Here is an 8,843-nt window from a genome sequence, read left to right on the forward strand (position 1 = left end):
TCTCTTTCTAAAGGTGTCCTTTTATTCTTATTCTAGACTCTCCCACTAGTGGAAACATCCTCCCCACATCCATTCTATCCAGACCTCTCTCAAGGTAAATCAATAAATTGAAACCAAAATGAACAAAATCAATTACAAGTCAATGAATATTGATTTCTCTAACTTCAAGTAACAGTATTTCATATTTTGCTTGGGCAGCTTACAGCCCAGTGGTATGAATATTAATTTCTCTAACTTCAAGTAACCGCGACATTCCCTCTCTCTCCATCCCTCCCCCTAAGTCGCACCAGCTTTTCCTTTTCACCCCCAAACAGCTAACAATGGCCTGTTTCCTTCATCGTCATTACTTTTTTTCCATAACTTTCATTCATTGTTCTTGATCTCTCTAAATCATCATTAATATATCTCTTGTTTCCCTTATCCCTAGCTAGTTTGAAAAAGGGTCTCGACACGAAACGTCACCCATTCCTTCTCTCCAGAGATGCTGCCCGCCCTGCTGAGTTACTCCAGCATTTTGTGTCTATCTTCGGTTTAAACCAGCATCTGCAGTTTCTGCGTGCACAAAGAGTCACATAAACGTGCTTTACCTGATAGTGCTATGAGCAGCCAGAAGAGTGGGGAATCCATGTGAACACAGATAGCTCTAGGTTCACACTGAGGATAAGGAGCTGCCGGACCTCTGGTTTTCTCAAGTGTTTTTGAACTAATGCCAGCCTCTTCAGCCCTCCAGGGACATTTCCTGAAAGCAAGCATGCAGTAACAGCTCTGTTCCAGTCATATTTTCCAATTGCACGGAGAGACACTGCCAATGGCACAGCTCACAGCTGTTACCCCTGGCAACTTTAATAGCACATAACAATGTTATTTCACTTATTTATGAACAAGTATTAATGTCCAAACACAGTCAGTCAATGAGAAGAAATATGTACAATTCCAGAATCAACATATTTACCCCCTGGGGGTAGATTTACCCCAGGTTGGGAATCCTTGATCTACCCGATCTATTCCTCTCATGATTTTACACACCTCTATGAGATCATTTGGGAAGATTTTTATTCCTGAGAAAATCTGTTAACATTCAACAAAATTCCATCTCTACACTTGCAAGCTGCATTTGCCAACAAGTGTTAAGATGCCAAGTATTCGGATAATATTGCTCAATTCTGGACCAAGCTGATTTTGGAGCACAGTTTGGGTTTTCCATTATTGCGCAAACATTTATTGGGTTTAGTAAACTTTATTGTAAAGTTAACCTATTCAATGGTTCAATCAATTCATTGATACTATATTGTATATGTACCCAGGTGCAGTGAAATGCTTTGTTCTGCATACGGCCGGGTAAAAACCATACCGGAGTCCTCACCTGGGCTGTACACAAGAGCCGACACGTTGTGGTGCCGACTAAGTAACAAATTCATCAAAACAGTTTTTTTATCTTCGTCTCGCAGTAGGCAGGCCCCCCCCCCCCCCCCCCGCCAGGTCCCCTACTCCCCAATCATTCTCAGCACCCCCCTCCCCTTCTGCCGGGTCCCCCTTTGTTCAGACCAGAAAGCTGGATTCAAGGGCACCTTAGTTTAATCTAGGAAGAGATAGGAGAGATCGAGGCAGTGTTGTGGTGGAAGATAAACTAAGTTTCTTATTTGTCAGTTTCAGGTTGCAGAAAGGATGGACGTGTGTCGGATAGAACACATGGAATTACCTCATTTAGAATGAGTCCAGGATTACATTCTTTATAAACATGTTATGGAGTGCCGTATATCTCTTGGGCAGCTCACAACCCAATGAATTGGCAATGAATTCCACAGATTCACCACTCTCTCGCTAACGAAACTCCTCCTCATCTCCTTTCTAATAGTATGTCCTTTTATTTTGAGGCTGTGTCCTCTGGTCCTAGACTTCCCCACTGTCTCTACATTCACTCTACCCAGGCCTTTCACTCAGATTTTGATTTCACTCCCTCTCCTCCCCTCTCCCACCCTCGTCATCCTTGCAGTTCCACTGTCATATCCCAATATCCCTTCGTTATCAGTTCTTTCACAGCCAACAATGGACCATTGTGGGCTCCACCTTTCCTGGGTCATCAATGCCGGCTCTAATTTGTTCTGTATGTTTTCATACCTCTCATAGAATCATTGAGTGATACAGTGGAAACAGGCCCTTCGGTCCAACTCGCCCAAACCAGCCAACATGTCCCAGTTACACTAAATTTACCCCAGGCTGGGAATTGCCCAATTCTGGACTAAGCTGATTTTGGAGCACAGTTTTGTTTAATTTAGTTTAATTTAGAAATACAGCAAGGAAACAGGCCCTTTGGCCCAACGGGTCCGCGCCGACCAGCGATCCCCCCACATTGGCACCAACCTACACCAACGTTGGACAATTTTTACATCGACCAAGCCAATCAACCTACAAACCTGTACGTCTTTGGAGTGTGGGAGGAAACCAAAGATCTTGGAGAAATCCCACGCAGGTCACGGGGAGAACGTACAAACTCCGTACAGACAGCACCCGTAGTCGGGATTGAACCCGCGTCTCCGGAGCTGCATTCACTGTAAGGTAACAACTCTACCGCTGCTCTATTCAATGACACTTTATTGTCACATGTACCCAGGTGCAGTGAAATGCTTTGTCCTGCATACAACCGGGTAAAAACCATACAGCAGCCCTCACCTGGGCTGTACACAAGTGTCGGCACATTTCCGGCGCCGAAAAAGTTAAGAATTTATTGAAAATTTGTATCTTCTTCTTGCAGTAGGCAGCCGCTCGCTGAGTCCCTCACCCTTTTTTTCTCAATGCCCCCCCTCCACCTCCCATCCTCCTCCGGGTTCCCCTTTTGTTCAGACCAGAATGCTGGATTTAAGGGCCAAGGGCACCTCAGTTTAATCTAGGAAGAGATCAGAGAGATCACGGCAAGGTTGTGGTGGATGATAAGCATCTTATAGTTTCTCTCCACAACCTGCTGAATTTAATGGCAGGTCATTCTTGCTATTTTTAATGTATTCACACCAGTGTTTTATATGTAGGCAGAAATACGCCAATACACACATATAACAATTCACAAAAGTTATTGGCTGCTGTACATCAATATAGAATTATTGAATCATACAGCGTAGTCCGTCCCACCTGCTTGCATTTTGCCCATATCTCTCTAAACCTGTCCTACCAATGTCCCTGTCTAAATGTTTCTTAAACGTTGCGATAGTCCCTGCCTCAACTACTTCCTCTGGCAGCTCACCTCATACACCCACCACCGTTTGTGTGAAATAGTTACCCCTCAGATTCCCATAAAATCTTTCGCCCTTCATCTTAAATCAGTGTCCTCCGGTCCCTACTCTGGGCAAGAGACTCTGTGCATTTACCCCATGGGTTCCCAACCATTTAATCGTCCCGTTTACCCCTGGCAACTTTAATAGCACATAACAATGTTATTTCACTTATTTATGGACAACTAATGATATCCAAACACAGACAGTCAATGAGAAGAAATATGTACAATTCCAGAATCAACATATTTACCCCCGGGGGTAAATTTACCCCAGGTTGGGAATCCTTGATCTACCCGATCTATTCCTCTCATGATTGTATACACCTCTATGAGGTCAGTTGGGAACATTTTTATCCCTGAGTAAATCTGTTAACATTCAACAAAATTCCATCTCTACACTTGCAAGCTGCATTTGTCAACAAGTGTTAAGATGCCAAGTATTGGGGTAATATTGCTCAATTCTGGACTAAGCTGATTTTGGAGCGCGGGTTGGGTTTTCCATTATTGCGCAAACATTTATTGGGTTTAGTCTACAGCGTAGGTTAAGTTAACCGATTCAATCAATTCATTGATACTATATTGTATATGTACCCAGGTGCAGTGAAATGCTTTGTTCTGTATACGGCTGGGTAAAAACCATACAGCAGTCCTCACCTGGGCTGTACACAAGAGCCGACACGTTGTGGTGCCGACTAAGTAACGAATTCATCAAACAGTTTTATCTTCGGCTCGTAGTAGGCAGCCCCCCCCCCCCGGCCAGGTCCCCTACTCCCCAATCATTCTCAGCACCCCCTCCCCTTCTGCTGGGTCCCCCCTTTGTTCAGACCAGAAAGCTGGATTCAAGGGCACCTTAGTTTAATCTAGGAAGAGATAGGAGAGATCGAGGCAGTGTTGTGGTGGAAGATAAACAAAGTTTCTTATTTGTTAGTTTCAGGTTGCAGAAAGGATGGACGTGTGTCAGATAGAACACAGGGAATTACCTCATTTAGAATGAGTCCAGGATTACATTCTTTATAAACATGTTATGGAGTGCCGTATATCTCTTGGGCAGCTTACAACCCAATGAATTGGCAATTAATTCCACAGATTCACCATTCTCTCGCTAAAGAAACTCCTCCTCATCTCCTTTCTAATGGTATGTCCTTTTATTCTGAGGCTGTGTCCTCTGGTCCTAGGCTTCCCCACTGTCTCTACATTCACTCTACCCAGGCCCTTCACTCAGATTTTGATTTTGCTCCCTCTCCTCCCCTCTCCCACCCTAGTCATCCTTGCAGTTCCACTGTCATATCCCAATATCCCTTCGTTGTCAGCTCTTTTACAGCCAACAATGGACCATTGTGGGCTCCACCTTTCCTGGGTCATCAATGCCGGCTCTAATTTGTTCTGTACGTTTTCACACCTCTCATAGAATCATTGAGTGATACAGTGTGGAAACAGGCCCTTCAGTCCAACGCCCAAACCAGCCAACATGTCCCAGTTACACTAAATTTACCCCAGGCTGGGAATTGCCCAATTCTGGACTAAGCTGATTTTGGAGCACAGTTTTGTTTTTCCATTTTACTTCGGAGTCACGTGAGTGACTACGTGAAGAACCCCGCTAGGACGAATGCGTGTCATATCGCTACACGCATTGCAACGAGTCACAGCAGGGGGAAGGACGTTCCCCTTAGCGGCAGAATTTAAAAGCCGGGAACAGCAGGTAAGGAGACTCTGCGTTTTTCCCACTTACCTTGCAGGTGGAAAGATGGACAGATCCACGAGAAGGAAGGCTGCGAAAAAGCTGGCGGGGGAGAACCGCAGAGTTGCGGGCAGCCAGCAGCAACAGCAGCAGACGACGGCACGCCAATCTCCCGAAATGGGAACAGCTGTGCCCGACTTCGCTCCCGCACTGGCCAAATCTACACCTCGGCCGGGCAGGAAAACGAAGCAAAAAACGGACCGAATGCCAGACTCCGATGAGTCTGACTTTGAGCAGCCGCGAGCGGCCAGTGCCCGTGAGCATTGGGGCCGGTTGGAGCGGCTGCAGGATCAGGAGCAGCCGCGAATGGCCTATGCCCGAGAGCATAAGAGCCAGTTGGAGCGGTTGCTGGAGGAAATACTCCAAAGTGGCAGGCTCCGGGAGATGGAGGCTAGCCACAGTGGGCAATTAATAAGCCCCACAGCAGTACCCCTTGTGGGGCTGCACAGTGTTTCTCCCTCATCAGAGGAGAGCACGGAGGGTCAATTCTGGGCTGACCCTGAAGAGGGTAGTGATCAACATACCCCCAGTATGCCTGGGGTGAAAGAAAATATGCTGGACATGGTGTCCCAGTTAATCCAACCAGACCAAACTGGCCAAGACCTGGAGCCGAAAATAGCGGCAAGCATTGACTACATGTCATTTAATCAACTGCAGGCACTGGCTCTATCAGACACCATGGCACGACATTTACCTCCAGGGAACTGCAAGTCGCTAAATGTTCCCAGTGTAAACCAGTGCATCTGGAAACATGTAGGGGCATCAATTAGAACCAGGGACTTAAAAATTCAGAAAGACCTAAAAGTCCTAAAGGCAGGAATTACAGCTTTTGCCCGCACATTGAAGGAGCAAAACATGACCCAAGACCACCAAGATACACTGGCTTTACTCTGCAATTCACAATACGAGTTGAACAACATCAGGAAAAGTGCTATCCAACCAGCTTTAGACCCCAAATTAGCCAGCCGCTGTAAACCTGGAACCGCCAATACTACTATTTGGAGGGGATTTACCAAAACTAGTCAAATAACTTGATGAAGAGGTGAAAACACTGGGGCTCATAAAAGCAGCAACCAAAAGCTACTACGGCCAAAAAATCAACCCTACGGATCCCCCAGTCGGCCAACACAAACCGGAGCAAGCGCAAAAACTAGGAACACCCAACATCGGTCTTTTTTAGGCCATGGCCCAGACCGACCGTCCTGGAAAATGCGCAAGCCTTCAACGCAAACCCAACAACAGACCCAGACAACGGCGCCTCAACGTCCACGGAGGATGCCGAAGAAATAACACACGTACCACTGGTAACCATGGAGGTAGGTGGGTCTGGTTCCTTAAGAATTAAAGGGAGCACGAAAGTTGGTGGGAGATTACGATATTATTTGGATGCATGGAACAAGATAACTACCGACATTTACATTCTAAGCAGTATCCAGGGTTATACCATAGAATTTATACAAAAACATAACCCTCCAGTACAACATGTACCGAACCGAATGTTCGTGCTTACAGGCATAGAAAAATTTAAAGCACATGCTGAACTACAGCGGCTATATAAAAAAGGAGTAATTGAACAAATCCAACACGAATCACAGGAATTTGTGTCCAATATCTTTATAAAAAACAAGAAAGATGGTGGTTGCCGCATCATCATCGATTTGACTACTTTAAATACCTTTGTACAATATATTCATTTCAAGATGGAAACCTTTGTTACTGCTAAGCAATTGATTTCCGAAGGCTTCTACATGGCAAGCATCGATTTAAAAGATGCTTACTATACAGTACCCATAAGGGGTGACCACAGATGTTATTTAAAATTCAACTGGATGGGTCAGTACTGAAAATACATGGCACTACCTAATGGGCTAACATCAGCCCCCAGGTTATTCACAAATGTTTTGAAACCAGCCCTAGCGTTACTGCGAAAACAAAAACACATGGTAATGGCATATCTAGATGACATATTTATTGTTGGCAAAACTTTGGAATTGGCTAAACAAGCAGTAACAGCCACAAAACAATTGTTTGAAGAACTGGGATTTATCATCCATCCAGTTAAGTCTAAATTAACGCCTTCAACAAAAATTGATTATCTGGGGTTCACTATTAACTCAGTTCTCATGTCAGTGACTTTGCCGAAAGAAAAGGTTACAGCCTTAAAAGAGGCTTGCAGCGAAATCATTGACATCACCAAACCATACATTAGACTGGTAGCTAGAATAATTGGGAAAATGGTGGCTGCATTTCCAGCCACACAATTCGGACCTTTACACTATCGAAATTTACAGAGAGCAAAAATAAGAGCACTCTAAATTAATGTAGCAGCGTAGTCCCACCTGCTTGCATTTTGCCCATATCTCTCTAAACCTGTCCTACCCATGTACCTGTCTAAACGTGTTTCTTAAACATTGCGATAGTCCCTGCCTCAACTACCTCCTCTGACAGCTCGTTCCATACACCCACCACCCTTTGTGTGAAAAAGTTACCCCTCAGATCCCTATAAAATCTTTCCCCCTTCACCTTAAACCCATGCCCTCTGATTCTCGACACCACTACTCTGGACAAGAAACTCTGTGCATCTACCCAATCTATTCCTCCCATGATTTTATACACCTCAACGAGATCAGTTGGGAAGAGTTTTATGCCTGAGAAAATATGTTACCAATAAAAAAAAATCCATCTCTACACTTGTAAGTTGCGCTTGCCAACGAGTGCTAAGATGCCAAGTATTGGGATAATATTGCTCAATTCTGGACTAAGCTGATTTTGGAGCAGTTTGGGTTTTCCATTGTTGCGCAAACATTTATTTAGTCTGCAGTGTTAACCTATTCAATGGTTCAATCAATTCATTGATACTACAGGTGCACAACCTTTTATCCGGTGTTCCGGAAACCGAAAAACTCCGAAAACCGGCCATTTTTTCCAGATGTCGTCTGCACACCAAAGCTCGCGTTTGGCGCCAAACTTGACCCGAAACGACCCACGGTCAACCCAGGTCTGTACTACTGTAGCGGCTGCCTCCTCCCCGGAGACCGGGAGACGCTTAAACATCTGTAAATCATTGCTTAAATGTTAGTCAGTTAGTTTGGAGGGCTTTTATGTGAAGGGGTAAACTTTAATTCTTAGTCCCCTACCTGGTCGGAGAGGCGGGGAGCGGTCAATGCCTTACCGGGTCGCCGTGCAGTGAGCTCCGCAGCGCTGTGGCCGCCAGCGGGCGGCGCCGGTTGTAGCTCCGACCCCGGCAACTCTACCCCTGGCTGCGAGGCTCTCCAAATCCAGCGCGGCCCGCGGCCGGACGCCCCAGCTCCGCGAATGTCGGGAGTCGGCGGCGTCGCAGCGCTGGGATACCAGCGGGGAGCGGGCAATGCCTTACCGGGTCGCCGTGCGGCAAGCTCCGGAGCGCTGTGGCCGCCGACCCAACGTTCGCGGAGCGTCGCTGGATTTGGAGTCGCGCAGCCAAGGGTAGAGTTGCCGGGGTCGGAGCTCCAACCGGCGCCGCCCACGGCCGGACGGAGCCCCCAGCTCCGCGAGGTTGGGAGTCGCCGACCAGGTAGGGGACTAAGAATTAAAGTTTCCCCCTTCACCCCTACTCCACCACCACCACATAAAATCCCTCCAAACTAACTGACTAACATTTATGCAATGATTCTCCCGGTCTCCGGGGAGGAGGCAGCTGCTCCAGACTTTTCAAGCCGCCCGCGCTACCTACCTAATCTACGCTAAAAATCTTCCATTCGGAAATCCGAAAATGTCCGAAATCCGACAAGTGTCTGGTCCCAAGGCTTTCGGATAAAAGGTTGTGCACCTGCCTATATTGTATATGTACCCAGGTGCAGT

The sequence above is a fragment of the Leucoraja erinacea genome, unplaced genomic scaffold (genome assembly GCF_028641065.1).
Source record: "Leucoraja erinacea ecotype New England unplaced genomic scaffold, Leri_hhj_1 Leri_1311S, whole genome shotgun sequence".
Lineage (NCBI taxonomy): Eukaryota > Metazoa > Chordata > Chondrichthyes > Rajiformes > Rajidae > Leucoraja > Leucoraja erinaceus.